General features: G+C 37.3%; 1 long non-coding RNA gene across 2 annotated transcripts in view; it reads left to right on the top strand.

The window, feature by feature from the left end:
- Positions 1 to 6,591: 6,591 nt before the first annotated feature.
- LOC137644394 (uncharacterized) overlaps positions 6,592 to 12,456 on the top strand; it is a 53,589-nt gene continuing 47,724 nt past the window's right edge. For both annotated transcript variants that reach the window (XR_011045151.1, XR_011045152.1), the window contains exon 1: positions 6,592 to 6,762. This is a non-coding gene — a long non-coding RNA (uncharacterized lncRNA). The remainder of the gene's footprint in view (positions 6,763 to 12,456) is intronic.

Here is a 12,456-nt window from a genome sequence, read left to right as displayed (position 1 = left end):
TCCTCAAAAGTACACTTATTAACACTTAGATCACAAGGAATTGACTTTGGGTTGCATTCATCCATTTTGAACTTTCTCAAAACTTTCTCAAGGAACTTACTCTGGTTCATTTTTATACAATCTCCATCAAAAACAAACTCAATACCCAAAAACCATGAAAGTTTCCCTAAATCTTTCATCTCAAATCTATGACATAATACACGTTTAGTGTCAAACAGAGCTTTCTCATTACTACTGGCAATGATCATATCATCAACCCAAACCAAAATAATTACATGAAAGTTATGTCTTTTATTGACATACACACAATGATCACTTAATGACTGCTCAAAATCATTTTGAATTAAGAAATCATGGAGCATATTATTCCAATTTCTGCCTGATTGCTTTAAACCATACAGAGATTTATTCAGTTTCCAAACCAATTGTTCATTATTACTTCCTGTCTCAATGTAACCTTCAGGCTGTTGAACAAATATTTCACAATCAATATCAGAATTAAGATAGGCAGTTTTAAAATCCATACAATGCACAATTAAATCATATTGTACTGCCAATTGCATAAGCATTCTAATTGAGGTCATACGCACTGTAGGAGAAAAAGTATCAGTATAATCAACACCTTCAATTTGGGAATACCCTTTTGCAACATAGCGAGCTTTATATTGCTCTTCACCATCTAACCCTTCTTTAATGGCATATACCCATCGTCCACCTACAATACAACGGTTGTTTGGTAAACTACACAATTCATAAGTATTGTTATCTCTCAAAGATTGAATTTCATCATCCATTGCAGCTATCCATTTGTGAGCCACATGTGAATTTAATGCCTCTCTATAGCTTCCAGGAATTTCAGTTACTTTACAACAATAATGAACAGAATAGCCCAGTAAATCAACATTATCAGGATCAACATATTCTTCAAGATATTTGGGAGCAGTTCGCTCCCTACTTGGGTAACGGGACTCTCCTTCCCTTTCAGTTTCAGTCAAATCTGTATTAATTTCACTATGCTCATCTTCAACAAGGATATGTTTAGAAACAGGATCACTTTGATTATCATTAACAGTTGTTTTCTTTTCATTGCAAATGACATTCTCATTATCAAAATCAAATTCACTATCTTCTGATTCACCATCTTCCTTTAGACTTTGGGATTTATCAAAATTGAATTTATCAGTAAAATGTACTAACCTAACCTTTCTCAAACTGTCAGTTCCTGGATAATATACAAGATAAGCAGGACTGTATGAATCATAACCAACAAATATTCCCTTTTCACATCTTGGATCTAGCTTAGCTTTCTTTTCTACATAAGCATAACACAGGGAACCAAAAATATGCATATTTTCAAGTTTAGGCTTCTTAGACGTTAACACTTCATATGGGGTTTTATCTAGTCTAGAATTGTAGCATCTATTCCTTATATAAGCAGCTGCCCTAACAGCATAATTCCACATGAATTTTGGTAGCTTTGCTTCAATTAAGAGACATCTAGCCATTTCAAACAATGTACGCCACATTCTCTCAGCAGTACCATTTTGGTGTGGTGAATTTGGTGAAGAAAATTCTTGCTTAACCTTATTACTTACCAGAAATTTTTTAAATTCTGAAGAAGTAAATTCTCCTCCATTATCACACCTTAATCTTTTAACAACACCATAAGAACTAGTGTCAGCAAGGAATTTCTTAGTAGCATCAAGTGCATCACTTTTCTGCTTCAAGAAATAAACAAAAACAGATCCTGAATAATCATCTACAAAAACAATACAATATTTAGATTTTTCCCTTGATTCAATACTCATTGGTCCAGCAAGATCACAATGTACAAATTCCATTTTACTATTTGCTCTCTCATCTGGTAATCTGTTCCTAGATAAATGCATTTTACCTTCATGACAAGTTATGCAATCAAACTTACTTTTGACACTAATTTTCATACCTTCAGCTTTATCTTCTAACTTCAAAATGTCTTTAACATTGCAGTGTCCCAAAACCTTATGCCACTCCTCTAGTGAACGAGATTTACATGAGTTTACATTATTTAGATAATATAGCTTACCTTTCTTATTTATTTCAAAAGACACACCATTTGGACTTATCAACTCAGAATGATTAGGATTAAAGCTTACTGTAGCTCCTTTACTAACAGCTGATTGTACAGAAAATATATTCTGCTTAAAAGTAGGAATATACAATGCATTATCAAGAACAACATTTTGTTTTATACCATTTGTATCAAAAAGTACAATTTTAGCCTTACCTTTACCTTTAACAATATTCTTGCATCTTGCACCATCTGCAAGTTCAACCATATGCTTTGATTCATCAAAGTCTTCATCAAAACACTTAAACTTGGATTTGTCAGTAATGATGTGGGTAGTAGCACCACAATCAACAAGAACATTACATACATCTGTAGATATGTTATCAACAGAGCAACTTATTTTGAAACAACATTCTTCATCACTATAATCATTAGTGGATCTAGGCTTACAAACATTCACAGTTGCACTAGAAAATCTAGTAGCCCTATTAGCCTTTCTACATTCATCAAAATTGTGTGTAATGGTTTTGCATTCTTTGCACCACTTACCTCTGTCTTTCTTCAACCTACACTCGAAAGACTTATGTCCAGTCTTACCACATGAATAACATCTTACTGATGAGCCACTGGCAGATCCACCACACTGATAATCAGGATTCTTCTTATAATTCACCTTAAGGACGTTCTCACTCTTCACATCAGGCCTGTGTGCCTCTCGACTCCTCAGGCTTTCTTCATAACTCCGTAGCAGAGACTTGAATTCTGGAAACGTAGACTCGGTATCCTTCTGCATAACAACAGTATTAAATGGAGTAAATTCCTCTGGAAGACCCTTCAACACCATAGCAATAAGAAGGCTGTCGCTGATCGTCTCACCAGCTGACTTTAACGAAGTGGAGGCTGCCTCTGCTCGAAGAAAATAATCAGTTACACATTCTTTCCCTCTCATTTTCAGTGATGTCAGCTCCGTGTAGAGGGAGATGATTCTTGGTTTCCTAGTACCTCGGTAATGGTCCCGTAGAATCTCCAATGCCTTTCTTCCATCGTTGACTGCATCTCTCATTATTAATTGGAGGCTCTTATCATCTAGAACTTGAACGATCTCGGCAAAAATGTCAGCATTTTTAGCACTGAATTCCGCTGAAGTTTGATCTTCACTTTCGTCTAGGGTAAGTTTTCGAAGTCTCAGATGGGCTAGAAATTTTATCTCCCACATTTCATATTTCTCCTCATCACCATCAAAATACAACTTCCTCTTGCTTGAGCTGGGCCCATAACCTGTGAGCTCGAAGGACATGATGGTGGGTTATAATAAAAGATTATCACTAAAAGAGTCACTTTAATGGAGAATGTGGGAGGCAGCAGTACACAGTTCCTTCGGCCATGAACTTGCCGGTTACACTATATGGACAAAAGAAAGCGGCGTCACGCCACGCACATCATGACAAGAATTATGGGTAAAAACAAATGATTGTACCCAAGCGCATAATCAACAACACTAATGCATCATAAATAAAAGTTTAATATTCTAACATGTTTTGCACCTTACGTCAGTAAGTATGTAAATAATAATAACAACATAAATTTTATGCTGTGTAGCAAGTATAACCTATTCTGTAAACCTGATATTAAGCATAGTATTTTTTTATTCCCGCCTCTACACTATTTTAATGAGACTAGCACGCGCTTCCCTTCAAGCCATCACTTTCGACAGAGGATAAGAAATAAGGAATATCCCATATATGAAAGAAGGGATATCGGGGAAAATAGATAGATATTCGGTGAGGAACAGGAATGTGGGAAAATACTAAGCAAAATAATACGAAGAGAAACGATGTAAGACTATCTAAACTGAAAGGAATAGGCCTAACTATATTACGAAAGAAAAAAACAAACTGCGTCTACGAGTCAGAAGGGATCGTTTTTTTCCGCCAGGCCGCTAGAGGCTGTTCTTTTACCTCCCCATAAGTTTTCACAAATATTGGGTTTTATTAATTCCATGTGTTTGGTAAGTTCTGGTATTCAAAGAAAGTTTATTTTCCGCCAGGCCGCTAGAGGCTGTTCTTTTACCTCCCCATAAGTTTTCACAAATATTGGGTTTTATTAATTCCATGTGTTTGGTAAGTTCTGGTATTCAAAGAAAGTTTATAATAACATGTTTAACTTATGCTAAGTGTAATCTATCCCAATTTGTGTTAAAATATGTGAAAAATTACAAAATTACAAAGCGTGCATCCGAAAACCAGCTGCTGTTGTTGACTTCGGCGGATTGTATTATTAAATTTAGACTTACCAAGACGATTCTTTATAATATATTTATTCTTTCACATTGTTTATTGACTAAACATATATCTGATGGAGAAATATAGGTTAATAAATAAGTTTCGATTCATATTACTTGGTAATCATTCGAGAACAATGAAGGTGTTCGGACAAAAATACTTCCGACCAATCAGGTATCAGGAACCTTTCCGAGCTAAAAGGGCACCCCTGTGAGTCAAGTGCAAATATGCACCGCTATAAAAAATAGACTATAGTTACTTTGCATATTGACATTGGAGCAATCCTATTTTTTATTTTTTGACAATTGGCGCTATTTATGGTTGTTGATTATTTTGCTCATTAATTCATAAATGCTAGTTTTTCAGTCGCATATCAGCTTAAGTAAAATAATTAAGGTTTTTTTAAACTATTGTCAAATTTGTTACCAAAAAACAGCAATTGTAAGATTTATCAACGACAGTAAAGGATGCTTTTGATTATTTTTACAAAAACTGAATCGTGCTTGCGTGAACTCTTGTGGAACTGGTTATTGGATGGAACTGGAACCAAAAACTATATACTGAAGGAAGATATCAAGGCTCAAAATAGAATGTTAATACACTAGCTGGCAACTCCAAAGTGAACACAAAAGTTTGACCGTTCAGAATTTAGATGGCGTTATAGGTACCGTTTGTCGTCTGTTTATATTCAAAATTTGACAAACACGAAATCATGGCGCCAACAGTGAATTAGTCAGTGTTTTTTGCAATAAACGAAAAGAAACCTATCCTCATTAGGTGTTTCACAGGTTCCCTAAGGACAAAGAATGGTGAGTACTAACAGCATAATACATGAAATATGTGCTACTAAGGAGTAAGCTCCATTGATATTGGATATAAGGTTAAGGCAAGGCATCCGCAGTACGTTTTTTTGTTTATTTTTGGTCATAAAGCTATTAAAATAATATACTGTATTTCTCAGGAGCTGACATATTTGGCGTTAGGAACATGTTTGGTGGCATGTAACATATCTAACTTTGATTTAACTTATAAGTGCATGAATATTTCCGCATGTCTGCACACTCGAGTAGCATTACAGAAGTATACTGCTTCAACATGTTATTTTGTGTGAGTGTTCCTTGTATTCTATTTTTTTTTTATATTTCCTAAATTAAGACGAACATTTTACAGTATTTTCATACTGTATTTGTATTTTAATGAACATTGAATGTGTTTTTGCTGTCTGTACTTTCTAGGTTTGCATACTTGCTTTGTCTTATGTTTGCATTATGGATTTAATTTTTGAAGAAAACCTTTTTTTAGTATTGTTTTCTCATATTTATAATCATGTTAGTTTATTTGCATGTAATTCATAATGTAATTTTGGTTTGTTTATGTTATATTTTTACAGTTTTTATATGTGCAATATTGTTTACTGAGTTATTTTGTCTTGTTTGTGTATAATTTATTAAAGTTCATTTGCATGTGATCTATCTTGCACTTTTGGGTGGCTTGTATGCTACCTTATTTCTATTTCCAACCCCCTTTAGATTATTTTTATGGGTGATACAATTTAGCGAGTTATTTTGTTCCTTTTGTTTGTATATTTATACATTTATTATTTTATATTACTAAAGAGTATATATGAGTGCATTATGCCTTTCCGTTTCAATAAATAGAAAATTACAATTGTGTTTTGTATACACTTAATATCTCCATCCTACAGTGGCCTACAAACTGTGATTAAATGTATGCCTACACAAATGAACTTGTGGCTAAGTTAAACATATCAGATATACAGTATGTTTTAATTTATTCGAGCGTGATATTTTATAGAACATTTTTAAATGACTGTTATATACAATACACAAATTTGCAAGAAAATTAACTGAATTATAAGAGATATAGCTATTAAGTTTCTGATAAAATAAAGTGAAAAAACTTAAGGATAAGCATTCTCAATCTATATATGTGCCTATTTGTAAACTTGCAATTTAGTTATCTAAAATCTAAGAATGTCATAAATATAAGAATATAATATACTGACGCAGTAATGCAAATTATGAACAAATATAAGGCAAATTTACAATCAAATGTCATCATATATTCCCGTAAGCATTAACGCTCTGAATGTTTGACCGCTCGCTCAATAGATGGAGCCATTCGTTTTGTATGGGAGTATCTGGCATCTTTTATTCGCACACTCATTTGAGTGGTATTAGGCTCAGCCTTCCTATCTTCCTTCAGTATAATAGAGTATATAGTCTTTGACTGGAACCATTGGCCCGAAGACCGATTCTCCGAACCCGAACTGCACCTATGTGTTCTTTGATTGGCAACTAGTCAGTTGAAACTTTGATCTTGGAAATTTAATCAATACATGATGATGATCGGACTCTAAAGATAGATTCTGACAATGGCTATCATATTGCTCTTCCTTAGAGGTGTACGGTAATTGTCAACTTCGGTGTTTAATGTCGATTTTAGTGATATTTAACATATGTGATGTGATCAGTGATGAACATTTATAGTAGGCCTATTAGTCTCGTTAGCTCCTAGTTTTAGCTAACTGAAGCACAATATTCGTAACTTGTTTTTACCAGCATACTGTGAATTAATATAATCCTAGGTTAATGTCTAGGAGAGGGCAGAATGAAGATAGTGATATTCAATGTATTTTTACCAGAATGTGTAGGAATGTATGTAAATAGTGGTATAAGAATGAGATAATTTAGTGAAATTCGGTAAATGTGTAGGAGAGCTCCGCGCTCGATTTAAAAGTTTCTAAAAGTAGAAAACGAAAGAAATCAGTAAATTAGAGCTACAGTTACCTTGAAACTGTGAGATAATCCTCCTACGACCACCTAACTCTTACACAGAAAATGTAAGCATAAACCTACTACTACAATTATGGGGGACCCCAGTGGGAAGCGGGGTTTTTGGGTGGGGGGAAGAGGAGAAAAGTGATTTTTCGGGGCACTACCGAACCTAATACAACTACCTACCCTACCCTGGGGGCCATGTACCCCTACCTAGGCCTACGGGGGGGGCTCCGCCCCCCCTGCGACCCCCCCCCTTAAGGCCACATTGAGTTTCAGTTCAAACGAAACAAATTCAAATGAAAATGCCTTTTGCAAAAAAAGGAACACAAACTTCAAATTAGTCTCAATATCTAACTTACCTTTGAAACAAGACACGAAAAAATTGCACCTCCTCTTCCTTTTCCCACGAGTAACCACACTACGATCACACCGGAATGCTAATTTGTTGTAATCTATACGGCACACATTTTCACAATTAGGGCACTTTTTCTCTGCCAAAATCAAACCATGACGTTGAGCAAATGCAATTAGCAAATCAACTTTCCCTGAATAATGTACACAAAAATCCCCATAAGAAATAAAGCAATTGTCACAAGTGACACAGTTGGAACGGGATGAAGGTCCTGCTAATTACTCCATACTTCACGGCAAAATGAGCTTTTCAGTTTGAAGGGAGATCCGAGAAGTGCAAAAATATTCCTCCGCGGAACTTCACGTAAACTGTGGTAACTGGTGGAAAAATATCAGGGATAAGTGAAGTAATAAGTGTCAGCATTGGCTAGATTTGTAAAAACCACCATGATTGGTTTTCAAACAGTGTGACGTCAAGAAAACACCTGTTATTGGTTAGAATAGCATTGAGAACTAGTTTGCCATACGCAGTAAGGCGGTGAAACAGCTCATTTTAGCCAAGACATCACACAGTAAACAAAAACAAACACTTAGAAAAAATCCAGGTGAAACATAACTATACACACGAATATCTTCGTTAAATAGAAGCTGCTCATATATTGACTATTATATAAGCGTTCTATATGATATAATAGTGAATTGTAGGTGTTTAAATTCTTCAAGATCTTCCGCGGAGCTCTCCTACACATTTACCTGAAATTCAATAACAGTCGAAATATCGACTATCAAACTCACGCTACTCTTTTCTTTCTCCCATAATTTTTCTAGGTAAATGTGTAGGAGAGCTCCGCGGAAGATCTTGAAGAATTTAAACACCTACAATTCACTATTATATCATATAGAACGCTTATATAATAGTCAATATATGAGCAGCTTCTATTTAACGAAGATATTCGTGTGTATAGTTATGTTTCACTTGGATTTTTTCTAAGTGTTTGTTTTTGTTTACTGTGTGATGTCTTGGCTAAAATGAGCTGTTTCACTGCCTTACTGCGTATGGCAGACTAGTTCTCAATGCTATTCTAACCAATAACAGGTGTTTTCTTGACGTCACACTGTTTGAAAACCAATCATGGCGGTTTTTACAAATCTAGCCAATGCTGACACTTATTACTTCACTTATCCCTGCTATTTTTCCACCAGTTACCACAGTTTACGTGAAGTTCCGCGGAGGAATATTTTTGCACGTCTCGGATCTCCCTTCAAACTGAAAAGCTCATTTTGCCGTGAAGTATGGAGCAATTAGCAGGACCTTCATCCCGTTCCGACTGTGTCACTTGTGACAATTGCTTTATTTCTTATGGGGATTTTTGTGTACATTATTCAGAGAAAGTTGATTTGCTAATTGCATTTGCTCAACGTCATGGTTTGATTTTGGCAGAGAAAAAGTGCCCTAATTGTGAAAATGTGTGCCGTATAGATTACAACAAATTAGCATTCCGGTGTGATCGTAGTGTGGTTTCATCACTTCCTCCTGGCAGCAGCAGATTTGTATCCACCTACACCATAACAGTAAGGTATGTGGTAGTTTGCAGTTTACGTTAACGTTGTATAACCTCATTAATAGTCGAAATATCGACGATCAAACTCACGCTACTCTTGTCTTCCCTGAAAATTTCTAAGTCTGTTGTTATTGTTGACTGTCTTAATTTTGCTCAAATGAGCCCTGTAACCACTATAATCCGCAGACAAACTAGTGCACTATGACGCCCCCCCCCCCCCGGTAGGCCTAGGTAGGGGGACAGGGCCCCATAGGCTAGGTTAGGTGGGTGTCTTAGGTTCGGTGGTGCCCTGAAAATTACTGTGGCCTTAAGGGGGGGTCGCAGGGGGGGCGGAGCCCCCCCCCGGTAGGCCTAGGTAGGGGTACATGGCCCCCAGGGTAGGGTAGGTAGTTGTATTAGGTTCGGTAGTGTCCCGAAAAATCACTTTTCTCCTCCCCCCACCCAAAAACCCTGCTTCCCACTGGGGTCCCCCATAATTGTAGTAGTAGGTTTATGCTTACATTTTCTGTGTAAGAGTTAGGTGGTTGTAGGAGGATTATCTCACAGTTTCAAGGTAACTGTAGCTCTAATTTACTGTTTTCTTTCGTTTTCTACTTTTAGAAACTTTTAAATCGAGCGCGGAGGTCTCCTACACAATTACCTTTTTCTAAGTCTGTTGTTATTGTTGACTGTCTTGTTTTTAGCTCAAATGAGCCCTGACCCTGTAACTACTATAATCCTCAGACAAACTAGTCCACTATGACGTCTTACTCGGTTGTCCCCGAAAATCACTGTGGCCTTAGGGGGTCGCGAGGTGGGGGACGGAGCCCCCCCTCCCGGTAGGCCGAGGTAGGGGTACAGGGCCCTAGGTTAGGTAAGGTGGTTGTATTAGGTTCGGTAGTGCCCCGAAAATAACTTTTCACTTCCTCCCCCCACCCAAAAACTCTGCTTCCCACTGGGGTCCCCCCACAATTGTAGTAGTAGGTTTATGCTTACATTTTGTGTGTAAGAATAAGTCTTAGTTTCTTTTTTAGTCATTTCCTCATGTTTCTATGCGATGTGCAACACCAATCTGGGCGTTTTTTTGCCGGTTTTCATCATTAATTCTTGAAAAAACTTGTGCGGCCTTCTCCTGGACATTTACCCAATCCTACACTGAGATTGCCAAACAATTCTTCTTCGCCCAAGGGGTTAACTACTGCACTGTAATTGTTCAGTGGCTACTTTCCTCTTGGTAAGGGTAGAAGAGAGACTTCAGCTATGATATCAGTGGTATTCAATGTATTTTTACTAGAATGTGTAGGAATGTATGTAAATAGTGGTATAAGAGTGAGATAATTTAGCGAAATTCAATAAGTCGAAATATCGACTATCAAACTCACGCTACTCTTGTCTTTCTCCCAGAATTTTTCTAAGTGTTGTTATTGTTGACTGTCTTGTTTTTAGCTCAAATGAGCCCTGTAACTACTATAATCCGCAGACAAACTAGTCCACTATGACGTCTTACACGTTTGCGCCCGAAAATAACCGTTGCCTTAAGGGGGTCGCAGGGGGCGAGCCCCCCCCCTCCCACTGTAGGCCGAGGTAGGGTTACAGGGCCCTAGGTTAGGTAAGGTGGTTGTATTAGGTTCAGTAGTGCCCCGAAAATAACTTTTCTCCTCCTCCCCCCACCCAAAAACTCCACTTCCCACTGGGGTCCCCCCACAATGGTAGTAGTAGGTTTATGCTTACATTTTGTAAGAATACAGTGAACCCTCGTTTATCGCGGTAGATAGGTTCCAGACGCGGGCGCGATAGGTGAAAATAGGCGAAGTAGTGACAGCATATTTACCTATTTATTTAACATGTATATTCGGACTTTTAAAACCTTCCCTTGTACGTAGTACTGTTAACAAACCACCCTTTAATGTACAGAACACTTAATGCATGTACTACAGCACCCTAAACTAAAACAGGCACAAATATTAAAGGCGATTTTATATCATGTGTTTCCTAAACACCTAAAAAGCACGATAAAAAATGGCAACCAATGTTTTGTTTACGTTCATCTCTGATCATAATGAAGAAACAAACTCATTTAGTGTACACATATATGTACGTATGGTTAGTTTTTGCATCGATTATATTGATTATACAGTACTGTATGTTGATTTTTTTATTACCAATGTTTTAGTTTACGTATTTTTCTTAGGACTTCCAAATGAAATCTTTTTCTTTATGACGCCGCCTGAAACGACGGCGTGTACGCTCAGTAAACAACCACGCTCAGAACAAACAAGGCATTTAACGCGCATGATGATAGTGATAAATAATGATACAGTACATACAGTATTTACAGTAAAAGCATTTACAAAATATGTTACCTTACAAATATAAATTATACAGTACTTGTACGTAGCAAAGCAGGAAAACAATTTGAGAGAGAGAGAGAGAGAGAGAGAGAGAGAGAGAGAGAGAGAGAGAGAGAGAGAGAGAGAGAGAGAGAGAGAGAGAGAGAGAGAGAGAGAGATTGTTTTACGTACGTAAATGTAAATTTTAAACAAAAAAAATATGATAGGTTACAACATGTAGACTTTTAAAACCTTCCCTTTAACTTAATGCATACAGTACGTACATTACTAAACTATAAAACAGGTTAAAGTAAAAAATAAAGATTGTTACTGTACTCACCACGAAAGAAGTTCAAGAAAAACTTGAATGACGATGGCGATGAATTTGCTGCACAGTAGAAATGATGATGATGAAGCTGATGATGTGTTCTACTGTGCAGTCAATGATAGTATTTTACGTCTCTTCAGACGGAGGTGTCTTTTCCGGGGACACCTCTTCAACTTCTTCAATTTCTTCCGAAGGCGTACTAGCAGGAGGAACTGGCTCTTTTTTGCGAGGCTGAAAAAACATTGTGATCGGAAGTTGTTGCCGCTGCTTCTTTTTTCGATCCAAGAGCATCCTGTAGTGAGTCGTGATGTCATCGACCTTGTTGCAGAATTGCATCGAGCGAACCATATCCTCGTCCCACTCTTGCAACAGTTCTTTCGCCTCCTTCATATGGTTGCAGAACTTGGCGAGCCGTTCTAATGTTAAGCCCGTTTCTTCTACATTTTCTTGGGTCTCTTCCTGGGTACCCTCACTCTCTTCCTCACTTGCCGATTTCGTCAGGTCTTCGAGGTCTGCGTCAGTTAGGGGCTGGGAATGGCAGTCCAACAACTCGTCGACGTCTTCAGTCGTCATGTCGCCAAACCCGTCACCCCCAATTATGGCAGCCAACTGCACAGATTTCCGTATTGCAGAGTGTTGGATTTCCGACGGAGTAAATCCCTTGTCGTCGTAAACAATATCGGGCCACAGCTTCTTCCAGCTCGCATTTACGGTTGCAGGTTTCATCTCTTGAAGTGCCTTTTGAATATTCTGCAGGCACGTGGCTATGGTGT

The sequence above is a fragment of the Palaemon carinicauda genome, chromosome 1 (assembly GCF_036898095.1).
Source record: "Palaemon carinicauda isolate YSFRI2023 chromosome 1, ASM3689809v2, whole genome shotgun sequence".
In the NCBI taxonomy this organism is placed as follows: Eukaryota; Metazoa; Arthropoda; class Malacostraca; order Decapoda; family Palaemonidae; genus Palaemon; species Palaemon carinicauda.
This window is presented reverse-complemented; position numbering and strand designations above follow the sequence as displayed.